Below are 13,793 nucleotides of genomic sequence, written 5' to 3'. Positions count from 1 at the left end.
CCCGCTGCTGCACCGCCCGCGCCTCGCTGCCCCCCGCCAGCCCCGGCTCTCTGCTCCAGCCGCGGCGCCCCCTCCCCTCCCCTCCCCTCTCCTCCGCCGCCAGCTCCACCCCGGGGCTGAGCTCGGCGGCGGCGGAGGGGAACGGGCCGGGGCCGAGGCGGGCCGGGAGCAGAGCGGGCGGGGAGTGCGGCGCTGCCGAGCCCTGGTCCCCCCGCACTGCCCGGCGCAGACCGGGGCGGGACGAGCCGCCGTCGCGGGGGCACCCGGCGCTGCCGTAGCTCCTGAAACCCGGCAGCAGGAACGGGTCGGGTGTTGCTGCTGCCCGGGCACAGGGCACCCCGAAACCACACCGACCCCGCCCCGGAGCCCCTCCGGCTGGTGCTGCCCTTGCAGCCGGTGTCGCCGGCCGAGTGGCCCGTGAAAGGCCGGCAGCGGCCCCGGGAACAGCGGCGGGGAGCGCGGAGCCCGCGGGAAGGCGGCGCCGCGGGAGAGAGCGGGCGGAGCGGAGCGGAGCTGCCCGCAGCGACACGGCGTGTGCGGGAGTGCGGGCAGAGGCTGTCCCCGGCACGGGCACCTCGGCCACGGGGACGCCGGTGCCCTGGAAGGGGCCAAAGGGGAGGGGGAACGGCACAGCAACAGGGCATGGCAGGAACTTCTGGAAGTTAAACAGTTCCCACTTTGACAGTACGCTCATTTTCTCGAAATGTCTCACTGGAAAATTGGACATTTAAAACTAGATCTGGAAGGAAAGGGCACGGGGTTCTGCTGGATGCTCTCATCCATCAGCATGAAAGGAACTGTAAGCTATCAGGTGAAGTCCCCCCCCCAGAGGATGCAATGCAGGTGCCGACTGTCAAGCAAAAAAGCAGGAAGACCCAAGTGCTGAAGGTAGTTCTATGGGCAAGGAGGGTGGGCAGGGGAGGAGATTGTGGTGGCAGGGGTGGTGGAACAAGTAAAGGGGGAGGGGCTAAACATAGAAGAGGAGACATCAGTGCTGCTGGGAGAGGTGTGGTCTGGGAGAGAAAATACACCTTTCTGGAGCCAGAGGGATCCTTCCTCCCTCCCAAACACAAGAACAAACCCAGCCCTCCTTTGCAGCACCTTCTCAGGCAGCTTTTCTCCTCACCTGGCATCATGACTCACAAGACCATGATCCTTCCTCTTCTTCCTCAGTCCACAGGTGTCTCATGTAGAGGAAAAATACCTGCTGACTCTGGGCCAGCCCCCTCCCACCAGGCAACCTGGTGAGGTGAGCTTTCATCTCCTGATTCCTCAGGGTGAGCAGCAGGGGATTCAACAGGGCTGTCTTTGTGGTGCAGAAGTCACCAGCCATGCTGTGCACAGGGTTCTGGGATCCTGTCCTCAGGTACATGAGACCTTGGGCACTATGTTGAGGTAGGCAGTGCAGATGGAGAAGGTATGACACTTTCCTAAGGCAGAGTGGATCCTCAAGACAGATGAGATGATGCACACAACAGGAGGTGAGGATGGGGGTGAAAAGGCTCCTTCTATCTGCCCCTGTGCAGCGTGAGCACAATGCCTAAATATTGTGTTGTGGCAAACGGGGTGTGAGGACAAGTGTGCTCATGGGCATGCAGGGATCAGGGAGGCCAGGGAAGGGGGGGAAATCGCAGAGTCAGAATGTAGGTGGGAAGGGACCTCCAGAGGTCACCTACATCAACTCCCTGCTCGGAACAGATCCCATTAGATCAGGTTGCTCAAGGTCACATTCAGTCCATCCTTGAATACCTTCCAGGATGGAGATTGCACAGCCTCCATGGGGAACACCTTCCTTTTCTCATTATTTCTTTTAGCCTATTGCTTAATCAGAACTCACCATTTTCTACCTCCTGGGCGCTTCCAGAGACTAGGTCCACCTTCTCTGTCTCCTCTGAAAAAGCAGTTGTAGAAAGCAAGAAGGTCTCCCCTGAGACATCTCTTCTTCAAGATGGGCAGGTCCTGTTCTCTCAGCCTGTCCTCGCATGTCGTGTTTGTGAGCCCGCTAATCGACTTGGTAGCCTTTGTTGGTCTTGCTTCAGTATGTCGATATCCTTCTTGGACCAGGGAGCCCTGGCCTGGACACAGTACTCCAGCTGTGGTCTCACAAGGGCCGGAGGGGCAGGGACATTTTCCTGGACCTGCTGGCCACACTTTGACTACACACTAATAAGCGTCTGCCAGCTGGGCTTTGCACCAAAAGATCACAACTCTCTGAGCCTGGTAGTCCAGCTAATTTGCCAATCACCTTATCACTGAACCCATTTGTCACTAATATGGTCATAAAGGAAGTATGAGAAAGGCTGTGAAAGGTCTTGCCAAATTCTAGGTACACACCTCTCCTGCCCTTCCCTTGTGCGCCGTGCTTGTTACTTCATGAGAAAGCAATGAGCTTGGCCCTTGACTACCCTAGAGCCTCAGCTCAGAAGCAGCTCCATGGAGAGGGGAATAGGCCCTGGTTGAGCTCTCCCAGAAGAGCTCCCTGGCACTGACTTCACTAAGGTCGCTAAAGGGAAGGGGCAAATCCCTCAGCTGCTCTGCCTGCAAGTTGGGCCTAAGCTCAGGCTGACAAACGTTCAAGAGGGAAGATGGGATTTACCCACTGTGCACAGCCCTTCTTGGAAAGAGGGTCTCTTCTGGATGTGAATGGGGGAGAGCAGCTGGCTTTGGGGAATATGGCCTGGAATCCCACGTCTCCTCCCTCCCAGAGACAGGTGCTGGGCGCTCAGACTGAGATTCCAATGGAGAGCATGAAGGTCCTTGTGAGCTGAAGTCCAAAGCAGTCGTCAGTTCTTTGGCTTTCCTGTGCAAGCCATAGGGTCTGTTGTTCCACCCACAGAACAGTGAGACCAGGCTTCATGTTCCTTTCATTCAGTACCTGTTTGATCCAAGGTCTCAGCCCCTGCCTGACACAGCATCACACTGGTCAACTGCACAAGTACATTTGGCATTGATGTGGACATGAGAGAGGGCTGTGCCCCACCCCAGGCACCACCACCACTGCACTGGAACCAGATCCACTCAGGGATGGCCAGCACATGGTCAGCAGGATTCCTCAGCCTTTCTTCTTACCCATAAAACAAACCCCAACCTTTTGAACTCTCTAGCACTGGAGAGAGCAGCTGTGTCCTGGCGTGGAGAGGCAGGGAGGGGGCACTTCCAGCCATGCTGAGGCACTCCCACTATTGTTACACTGAACTAAACAAAGGATCCAAGCTGGAGTTAAGCTGTTCTTGTTGTGGCTTGAGATTGGCAGCAGCAGAGCATGAGCTTTGGAGGGGCAGGAGAAGTGGGGCTCGGGAGACGGGGGCTGCATTTCAGTGCCTCTTCCCTAGACAGACCTCTAACAGGCTGGTACCACTACCACTCAGCTGCACTCAGGCTCCTTCTGACCCTGGGAATCTGCTGCTCTGTGGTGCTCATGGAGAGAGCACTGGAGAGTGTCCCTGCCATGAGCAGCACATGCCCTCATGAAGAGGGACACACAAGGAGGCACACACACACACACACAGGCTCATGCACACCAGCATGGAATTATACACAAATTTGTCCTCCCACGTGCACCCACGCAAACCTGGCTGCTTACAAGTACACACAAGAAAAGAACACACATAGGAACACAACGGACCATGGACTCTGCTGAGGACCCTTGGGGACTGGGCAGTGTTAGGAAGGATGGGGTCAAAACCTAGGAGCACGATGCACGCACCTGGGGAGGCAACAACAAGTGACCACTGAGGTGAGCTGAGGAGGGAGAAGGATCCAGTATGTCCTCGTGAACGGGAGCCTTTGGGCATCCAGCTGAGGATGGCTGGAGCTTCTTCCTGAGAACAGCACTTCAAACGGTCCGATGACAGTGACCCAGGCTGACGTCCCTTGCCTGCTCTGGACCCGTCCAGCACTTGAGCTGAGTCTTCTGCCAGTGTTGCTGCATTCCTGCCCTAGAAATCCTGGGGCCTGTCATCCCAGAGCTCAGAAGAAGCCTTCACTGGGGATGGGCATGGCGCAAATGTGGAAATGAAAAGGCAGCAGTGTTGGAAACCAAAGCACAGCCCATATCATTAGCCGTGATGGTTTGCATTCAAGATGAGCTTGTCAGAAAATTGTTACCTCTGCAAAGGGTGTCTCTGGTGCTGCGGCAATGAAGGGCAGGTATAAAAGCCAGCCCGAGTCCCTGCTCTCTCATCCCCTGCTCTTGCCTCCTTCTCCTTGGGAACAGGTGAGTCTGAAGCCCCTTCTCCTCCTCTTCCAAAGTGAGATCTCTGCTCGACGGACATCTCAGCCAATATTGGCTCTGTCCTATCCTGTGCTGGGGCTTGGAGCATCTTGGCACTGGAGAGATAAGCAGGGAGGAGGGGTGCTTAGAGAGAGGCTGGGATGTGGTTGAGGGGGCTTTTTTTGGTTTACAAATTACAAGAGAGCCTCCCTGGGCCAGACTGCTCCTTGTAGGATGATGAAGACCCTGTGTCTCCTGGCACAGCCTCCAGCTCCCCATTCAGCAGTGGCCTTGGTTCCTTTGTGACAGGGAACCACGCTGCTCCTCACCCACCCTTGTGCTCTGTTTCCTCCCTGCTTCTCCCCTCCAGCCCCAAGACATGTCCTGCTACAACCAGCGCCTGCCATGCCGGCCCTGTGGCCCGACCCCACTGGCCAACAGCTGCAATGAGCCCTGTGTCAGGCAGTGCCAGAACTCCACCGTCGTCATCGAGCCCCCTCCCGTGGTGGTGACCCTGCCTGGACCCATCCTCAGCTCCTTCCCGCAGAACACTGTTGTGGGATCCTCCACCTCCGCTGCTGTTGGCAGCATCCTCAGCTGTGATGGAGTGCCCATCACCTCTGGCTGCTGTGACCTCTCTGGCATTTCCAGACGCTACGGTGGCAGAAGGTGCCTCCTCTGACACATATCCTGCGAAAGACCCAGGGAGACACCTCGAGGAACTCAGAACATGCTATTGGGCAGAAGATTGACATTTTGGATGTGTTTGCAGTATAGCTGAAGAGCTTTGCTGTTCTTTCTCCCTTGTTTCCTTTCGTTCTCCTTGACAACAAGGTTCTCTGAAGGCCAGCCTGGTGGGGACCATCTGTCTCCTCTCCCTCTATGGGGCAGGCAGGCAGGCAGACATCATGCAGGAACTTCTCCACAGCCAAGGACCGCAGACTCTTGCTTCCCCCAGGGCTCCCTGCATTGCTCTCCTCCACTCGGAGTCATTTTCTTCCCCTCTTTTGACTCATTAAAGTTCTGCTGCATTCTAGCCTGGCCTCCATGTGGTCCTTCCCTCTGTGGACACTTCCCAAGCTGACAAAGGAGAAAGCTGTTGCTCAGGGTTGGAAAGGGGTGCGGGCACAAGGAGACCCTTCTCCATTTACAGAGGAATGGGAGGTTGGGACACTCTGCAGCGGCTCCTCCTTTAAGCAAGATCCTTGGGAGCTAGGGAAGTCATCCCTGGCTGCGCTGCTGCCAGTGACCATCAGGCCTTGTCTTACTGTGGCTCTGCCCACAAATGACCAGAAAGGCAGGAGGCCCTATGGGTTCATCAGCCTTATAATCTCTTGAGGAAGGGCATTGCTCTTGCTATGGCTAGAGCTTCGCTTGGGTGGCAGAGCGTGGGTGTGAGGCTCTGGAAGGTGATTTCCTTTGCAGAATGGCAAGAGTGGTAAAGCAGGGAACGGCCTTTGGGATGGTCCGTAGCTGCTACTCCACCTTCTTGTTCCCTCCACCATCCCATCTGGGGGACACGGCCAGCAGCCATGGGCCAGAGTAGCAGGGAAAAGCAACCTATGCTGCTGAATGCGTTGAGGCTGGAAATTGGAGCTGAGCATGCGGGAGCTGAGGGCAGTCAGCACAGACATGGGGACAGTGAAACAGTGTGTTTCTGAGGGAGAGCAAATTGCTCTGATACAGAGCACGCAGGAGAACATGAAGATCAGCAAGGACGAGGGTACTGGGTGCACATCCCAAGAGAGCTGCAGGAGGGTGCAGAGCTCTTGACTGCTTCATTGGTCCCCCCAGAGAGTTTGTGCTCAGGAATTGGCTGCTGTTCTGGGGGAAGAGGATTGTTTTTCAGAGGATTTTTCTCATCCCTTCTCATGGGTGGAAATGTCTCTTGGCAGCTACTACAGTCTCATAGCCTATTTCCTGCATGAAAATCCAGATGTCTTGACAAAAGTGTACAAGTGGAAGGATGGAAATCGCCACACCCATGTCCTCCATCAAGAGGGAATTAGGGCTCATGAAGCATATCTCAGAATGACTGAAGGCCAAAAGCTTTATAAGGGCGTTTCACTTGCATGTCTCTTTTCCCTAGTCATTCTGTTAATAACCCTCAACAAGAGCAGCACAGTTGGACTTCTTAACCCTACTGCACTAAACTTTGTAATAAGCAGAAGGTACTCAGGTCCTTCTCAATGGTAATACCATCTGTAGTTTCCTTGTAGAAGAGGGAGGGATGGCATTTCTTCTGACAGATGAGTAGCCCTTTGGCCAAAGCACTGGTTCTTGGCATGACCTCTAGTTTGGCTGCCCAGCTGAAGAGATCTTGGAAAGCTAGGAAAAGGGCACGGGCTCTATGCCAATTTTACACTTCAAACTAAAGGGCATTGTTGCTAGAGCATGTTCATTTTTCGTGGTGATTTAAATCCGCTGTGCAGAAGGCAGGCACTGAGCTGTCTCAACCCATGCTTCCCATTTCACTGCTGTGGCCGGTTTCCATGGCCCAGGTGTCTTCACCTGCATGGCAGCCCCCTCAAAAGGGTCGCTAAGCAGAGCAGTGGCTGTTCTTTAAATCGTTGTTACTCCCATGCTCAGCCCCTTGATTTACACCTTAAGAAACAAGGATGCAAAAGCTGCTCTGAGCAGGTTCAAGAGCTGGTATTTGTTCACATGAAGGAAACTACTGGCAGGGTGCCATGATCCTAACCCAAAGATGACAATACATCAAAGAGTTAGTGATCCATGTGACAGATAACCTGAAGAGGCCCTGGCCTCTGCTGTCCTGTGCTACATGCAGAGCTTCGCCTTCAGGCCTGTGTTGTGCTGCGCAAACCCCTTGGCCAGAGGCCAAACTCAGAGGGTCGATTGTAACCAATGCGGCTGTAGGCAGCTCCTGCTCGGTGCCAGTGATTACACTACCTCGGTGTCCCTGCCTGTGTCTAAAGTGCACTAAGAAGATCTCATGTGAATGTCATTTCTGCTTGACAGCAGAAATGATGAATAGAGCTGCTTTATTTTATGAAAACCCTCTCAAAGCTTGGCTGACCAAAATGGGGCAACCCTTTCATGGGCAGGTTCTACGTGGTGTGCTGTGCCCTGATTGGAGCAGCCTTCCCCAAAGCCTTCCCTTCCCCTGGGCTCAGCTTCACTCCCAACTTCTCTACCTCCTCCCTGCCGAACGAGCGGCACAAGGGGAAAGGGTACCTCAGGTCCTTCTCAATGGTAATACCATCTGCAATTTCCTTGTAGAAGAGGAGCGAGCGGGACAAAGGGAAAGCGAGTGGGGATTGTGGTCAGTTCATTGCACGTTTTCTCTGCTCCTCCTTCCTCCTCAGGCTCTTCCCTTGCTTCAGCGTGGGTTCATCCCACAGGCTGCAGTTCTTCACAAACTGCTCCAGCATGGGTCCTTTCCATGGGCTGCAGTCCTTCAGGAGCGCACTGCTCCAGCATGGGTGCCCCGTGGGGCCACAGGTCCTGCTAGAAAACCTGCTCCAGCGTCGGCTTCTCTCCATGGGCCACAGTTTCTGTCAGGAGATTGGTCCAGCTCGGCTTCTCCATGGGCTGCAGCTTCCTTCAGGGCATCTCCACCTGCTGCGGCATGAGGTCCTCCATGGGCTGCAGAGTGGATATCTGCTCCATCGTGGACCTCCGTGGGCTGCAAGGGGACGACCTCTGTCACCATTGTCTTCTCCATGGCTGCAGAGGAATCTCTGCTCTGGTACTTAAAGCACCTCCTCCCACTCCTTCTTCACGGACCTTGGTGGCTGCAGAGTTGTTTTGCTCACATTTTCTCACTCCTCTCTTGCAGCTGCTGCACACCAGTTTTCACCCCTTCTTAAATGTGTTATCACAGAGGCACTACCAACGTTGCTGCTTGGCTCAGCTTTGGCCAGCGACGGGTCCATCTTGGAGCCAACTGTTGCTGGCTCTGTCGGACATGAGGGCAGCTTCTGGCATCTCCTCACAGAAGCCAGCCCTGCAGCCCCTCCACTACCAAAACCTTGCCAGGTAAACCTAATACACTGTCGTTACGCTCATATTATTATGTGCAGAAAATGTTTTGTGTATAGGAACCTACACTGCAAGACAAACTCAACCAGCTCATGGTGACAGAGGAGGCTGCAGGCAGCTCTCTCTCTCTGCAGGCAATTACACCAGCTGCACCTGCATGCAAAACGCAGGAAGAAAAAAGACCAGCACATCAATTAAATCCAGGGGGAAAAAGAAACCATGAACATTCACAGGGTAGCCAAACCCTTTTTTCAGCTGCTCCCTAAATTAATGTTGTTTCTGCATTTCTCTGCCTTTGGAAGAGAGGGTGTTTACCTTAAAGTGAGTCTAGGGAGAGGTTCACTACTACATCACTTCTGATGTCCCAGCCTCAGTGTCTGTAGCCTGAGGGGAGTCTGGCTTGTCCCAGACACACAACCTTCTGCTGCCACATGAGTGTGTCACTGCTCCATTTGCAAGGGCAGGGGCTGGTCCCAGACCCTTGAGGAGATCACTAAGACAGGCAGGATCTTCTAACACTGCAGGATTTTTTTTCTTTCACTTGGAATATGGGGATTCTTGGAGGGGCTTCAGCAATGGGGACGTTCTCTAGTTTTTATATTATCCTTCACAGACAGACTTGAGACGTGGAGAGGCTCAATGTCTGGAAAGGCCATGACAGCTCCAACTCTGCTGTGGTTTCTCTCTGTCTTACAGTGAGAAAACAGCTGTCTGAGCCACTACCAAACCCTTGAGTTCACTAAAGCTGATGGGTGTGGCCAGTGACTGATTCATTGCCTTAACTGCAGGGTCTGAAGGACTTGCCTAGAATCATGTAGAGGGGCTGAGAGCTGGTGTCGCGAGTCCTGGTTCTCTGTGGTGTGTGTGCATGAGCGTGCTCACGTACATGTTCATCTGGCTGTGCTCATGTGTGCATTTGCGTAGGCCTATGGTAATACCCGTGCAAACGTGAGTGTGCCCAAATGTTCTCTGTGTGTGTGTGTTTGGGAAATTGCATCCATGAGTGTGTATGTGTTTTAGCACATGCATGTGCCTTCATGCAGGAGGGCATGAGTATGTGTGACCGGTCTGCATATACGTAATTGTGTGGGCATAGGTGTGTGTAGATGTGTGCTTTTGTGTGTGTACTTCTGTGTAGAGGAGCATGCATGTATATCAGTATGCAAATGCATGTGTGCAGGAGCAAGCATATGTGTAAGCAGGTCCGAATAACTGTGCGTACATGTTGGTATGGGGGGTGGCTGAGCATGTTGGTACGCACATGGGCTCCTTTGGAAATGTGTGTGCACACACCTCTTTACAAGTGCACACGTATGAGTTGCTCTTTGGGTGCGTGTAAGCTCACGTGTGTGGTTGTGCCCGTGTGTGTGTGACTCTGTGTGTGCACTGAAGGGGAAATTCAAATTGGAACTGCTCTGCAGTGGTCATTTGTGACCAAGGAATGATGTGCCACAGAGGGCAAGAAGGCCCAAATGCAGAAGGGGTTAAAGTGGCTGGCAGTAGGGATGCCAGAGACAGAAGGACTCCCTGTAAGGGAGTGCAGTTTCCCTTGGTGAGGAGATAAGAAAGAGCTGCAGCATTGTCTTGCAGCAATCCTGGAATGTGAATGCTCAGTGGCCACCTTTGGGCAGCAGAGCTGGTGCTGGGGGATAGACTTAATGCCAGGCTGAGGTGCCCCATGCAACTGCTCACAGGACTGGTGCTGGTGCCAGTGTATATAAGGAATTGGCTCCTGACACATCTTCCAGACTGCCCGTAGAACTGCTTATGGTGGTAGGACTCTGTCCCATACATTGATCATTTAGTGTTTGGGTTCCTTGTTGTATCTAAGAAAAAGCATGTGTTTAATTTGCCTCAAGGGGTACAATAAAAATTCCCCCCCAGCACATATATCTGTGAGTGTGCATATCTCTGTGTGCGTATAGTTGTGCATGTGTGTGCACCCATAAAGGTACACCAAAGGTCTTGCTAAAGCCAAGGTACATCACAGCCAGTGCCCCTCCCCTTCCCCACAGTGCCAGTCACCTCCTCATAGAAAGCAATGAGGTTGGTGAGGCATGATTTGCCCTCAGTAAGCCCAGGTGAGCTGCTCCCAATCCCCTTCTTGCCTTTCCTGAGTTTAGGAAAGGCTTTTGAGAGTATTTGCTCTGTCTTCTTTCCAGAGACTGAATAGAGGCTGTCTAGTCAGCTCCTTGAACACTCTTGGATGCATCCCAAGTGATCCCATAAACTTGTGCCTGTCCAAATAGTAGTAAGAGCTCCTTGGTTCTTCTTCTTCTCCTTTTGCTGCTAATAGGCTCACAGATACCTTTCTTGATTCCCTTCACCTCCCTTGCTAGTTTCCACTCCACCTGTGCTATTTTCTTCACATTGCAGAAGACCATCTTTGTGCTCTCCTGGGACTCTCTGCACTCCAGGGCATTTTCCCATGGCATCTTGCCAAGCAGGTAGGTCCCTGAAGAGACTAAGATCTGCTCTTCTGAAGTCCGGGGCAGTAGTCATCCTGTTTGTCTTGGTCAGTCCTCCGAGGATCTTAAGCTCTGCAGTCTCCTGGTCACGGCAGGCAAGGCTGCCCCTGAATTTTACATCATCCAATAGTTCTTCCTCATCTGTGTGTAGCAGGTCCAAGAGAGCCTCTCTCCTAGTCTGTTCATGGATTGCCTGCATCAAAAATTTGTCTTCCATATGCCCCAGGCATGTCCTGATTTGCTTGTGCCCAGCCATTTTGGTCCTGCAGCAGACACTGTGGTGGTCAAAGTCACCCACGAGTACCAGGGCCTGTGACTGTGAGGCTTTCCCCACCTGCCTGAAGAAGGCGTCATCTGCTTCCTGTTCTTGAGCAGGAGGTGCATAGCACACTTGTAACTACACCACCAGCTGTGCCACAGGGGAAGTGTGAGAGCCTCCCCTGCCATGCTGTCCCCCGGGCATACCTCTTCTACCCCTTGTGCCAAACCTCCTCTTCAGCCTATGGTAGACCTCCCCCTCCCTCCCTGCTTTAAACTCCTCCTCCAGTTAAGACACTCTTGCCTCCCCTTGACAAGCACCTTCCACTCCTGAGCAGCAGTCCTCACTCTTCCAAGAGGGCACGCTGGGGACAGAAGCCAAAGCTGCTGAGTGCTGCCGCACCCCCCTCCTGCCATGCATGCTGCCCAAGTGAGCTCTCGAAGGAGAGGGATTCTCTTCTGACTTCCATGCCATGCTTTGCATCTCAGTCTTAGTAAATATAGGTAATTAAGGGGTTGTGAGTGAAATGGATCAAGATCCCTTCAGCGGATAGGTCCTTCCAGCCCTGTGGGACCAACTCAGATTCCAAAGACATCCTTGTGTAGAGGTTCTTTCAGCCCAAACTCACTGTGCTGGAGGGATGGACTTCACAGAGCCATCTTTGTTCTCACCAAAATACACATAATCGTAGAATCATAGAATCACATAGAATTGTTTGGGTTGGAAGGGTCCTGAAAGACCATCTAGTCCAATCCCCCTGCTGTGGGCAGGGACATCTCTCACAACCAGATCAGGTTGCTCAAAGCCCCATCTAACCTGACCTTGAACACTTCCCACGATGGGGTATCCACAATGTCTATGGGCAACCTCTTCCAGTGTCTCACCACCGTCATGGGAAAAAAATTCTTCCTTATGTCCACCCTAAATCTACCCACTTTCAGTTTAAAGCCATTGCCCCTTGTCCTGCCACTACAGGCCCTGGTAAAACGTCTTTCTCTGCCTTTCTTATAAGCCCCCTTGAAGTATTGAAAGGGCACAACAAGGCCTCCTCAGAGCCTTCTCCTCTCCAGGCTGAACAACCCCACCTCTCTCAGCCTTTCTTCATAGGAGAGGTGTTCCAGCCCTCTGAGCATTTTCCTGGCCCCCCTCTGGACCCGCTCTGACAGACTCTACAGGCTCCTCCCACAGTCAGTGAAGAGACATCAGCTCACACATGGGACTTAGCCCATCCTAAAGCAGACGTGCACGGCAAATGAGACGAATCATCTTTCTGGAGACACAACCCTGCAAATGACCAATGGTGGCCCCTGAACTCCCCAGCTAGCATAAGCTCACCGCAGGGCCTGCACACCTGGTCACGTGTGCATGGCTTCCTTCATCATGTGATCAGAAGTGAACTCACAGGCTGTGCTACCAGAGCCTACAAACACCTCTATCCCATGGCTAAGGCCCATATCCATGTCCACGGTACTCAGAGATGGACAGAGAGCAGGGAAAGGGCTTTTGTGGGGGTGAATGGGCTCAAGCTGGGCATGTCATCAGCTGCATCTCCCGCTCTCTCCGAGCGCAGATAAGTCTTCCCTCAGCCATGCTGAACCCTTGGACAAAGGACATGCAGAAGATAACTCCGTCAAGCCCAACACCTGTGCAGTGTCCCTGGTCAGTGTAGACAGACTCTCTTTAGGTGTCTTGAGGCTTCTCAATTAACTCTAGGTGACTAGAGGTCTAGATTTTTGTGTGTGTGTGTGTATGTGAGTCATCTACGCCAGATACTTAGTCTATCTTGAATGTCCTTTACTCGACTCCTCCAGCATGTGAGACGAGACCTGTGCCCACGCTGACATGTTTTGCTCCAGAAATGCTTGGGCCTCTCATCCTGTCACGGAAAAGCTGCCTTCAGCGGGGAATGTGCCTGGCATAAAGCAGGAAATGAGAAGACAGCAATTCAGGAAGCCAAAACACAGCCCATAGCATTAGCTGGGATGTTTTGCATTCAAGATGAGCTTGTCAGAAAATAATCACCTCCACAAGGAATGCCTCTGGCAGCCTGGGGCAGTAAAGGGCCATGATAAAAGCCAGCCCAGCTCCTTGCTCTCTCATCCACTTCTCTTGCCTCCTTCTCCTTGGGAGTCAGGTGAGTCTGAAGCCCCGTCTCCTTCTGTGCTGTCTCTAAAAGGAGGTCTCACTTCAGTGGACCTCTCAGCTGATTCCAGATTTGTTCTATGCCAGATCTTGGGGCTGCTTGTCACGGGAGAGGGAAGTGGGGAGAAGGTTAGACATGGAAGGAAGCTGGGACTGTACTGAGGTGGCTTCTGGACTCGGGCTAGGCAGTAGCTGCATAGGAGCTAGTAGACCTTTTGGGGCCCTGGTATGACAAGGCCAAGAAGCCCTCATACGTCTCTGCACAGCCTCCACCTCCCGGCCTGCATGTTCTTTGGTTCCCTCATGGTGTGGTGACAGGCTGCTCCTCACGCATGCCCATGTTTTCCATCCTCCCTGCCCTCTCTCCCAGGTGCACCTCAGGCCCCAAGGCATGTCCTGCTACGACCAGTGCCAGCCCTGCCAGCCCTGCCAGCCCTGCGGCCCGACCCCGCTGGCCAACAGCTGCAATGAGCCCTGTGTCAGGCAGTGCCAGAACTCCACCGTCGTCATCCAGCCCTCTCCCGTGGTGGTTGCCCTGCCTGGTCCCATCCTCAGCTCCTTCCCGCAGAACACTGTTGTGGGATCCTCCACCTCCGCTGCTGTTGGCAGCATCCTCAGCTGTGACGGAGTGCCCATCACCTCTGGCTGCTGTGACCTCTCCTGCATCACTAGCCGCTACTGCGGCAGGAGGTGCCCCCCCTGCTAA

At 53.6% G+C, this 13,793-nt stretch overlaps 1 pseudogene; it reads left to right on the top strand.

The window, feature by feature from the left end:
• The first annotated feature begins 12,943 nt into the window (after window positions 1-12,943).
• LOC132319516 (feather keratin Cos1-1/Cos1-3/Cos2-1-like) lies at window positions 12,944-13,793 on the top strand (annotated as a pseudogene).

The sequence above is a fragment of the Gavia stellata genome, chromosome 28, assembly GCF_030936135.1.
Source record: "Gavia stellata isolate bGavSte3 chromosome 28, bGavSte3.hap2, whole genome shotgun sequence".
Taxonomy (NCBI): domain Eukaryota; kingdom Metazoa; phylum Chordata; class Aves; order Gaviiformes; family Gaviidae; genus Gavia; species Gavia stellata.
Note: the sequence above shows the minus strand (reverse complement) of the source record. Positions and strands in the feature narration are given on the sequence as shown.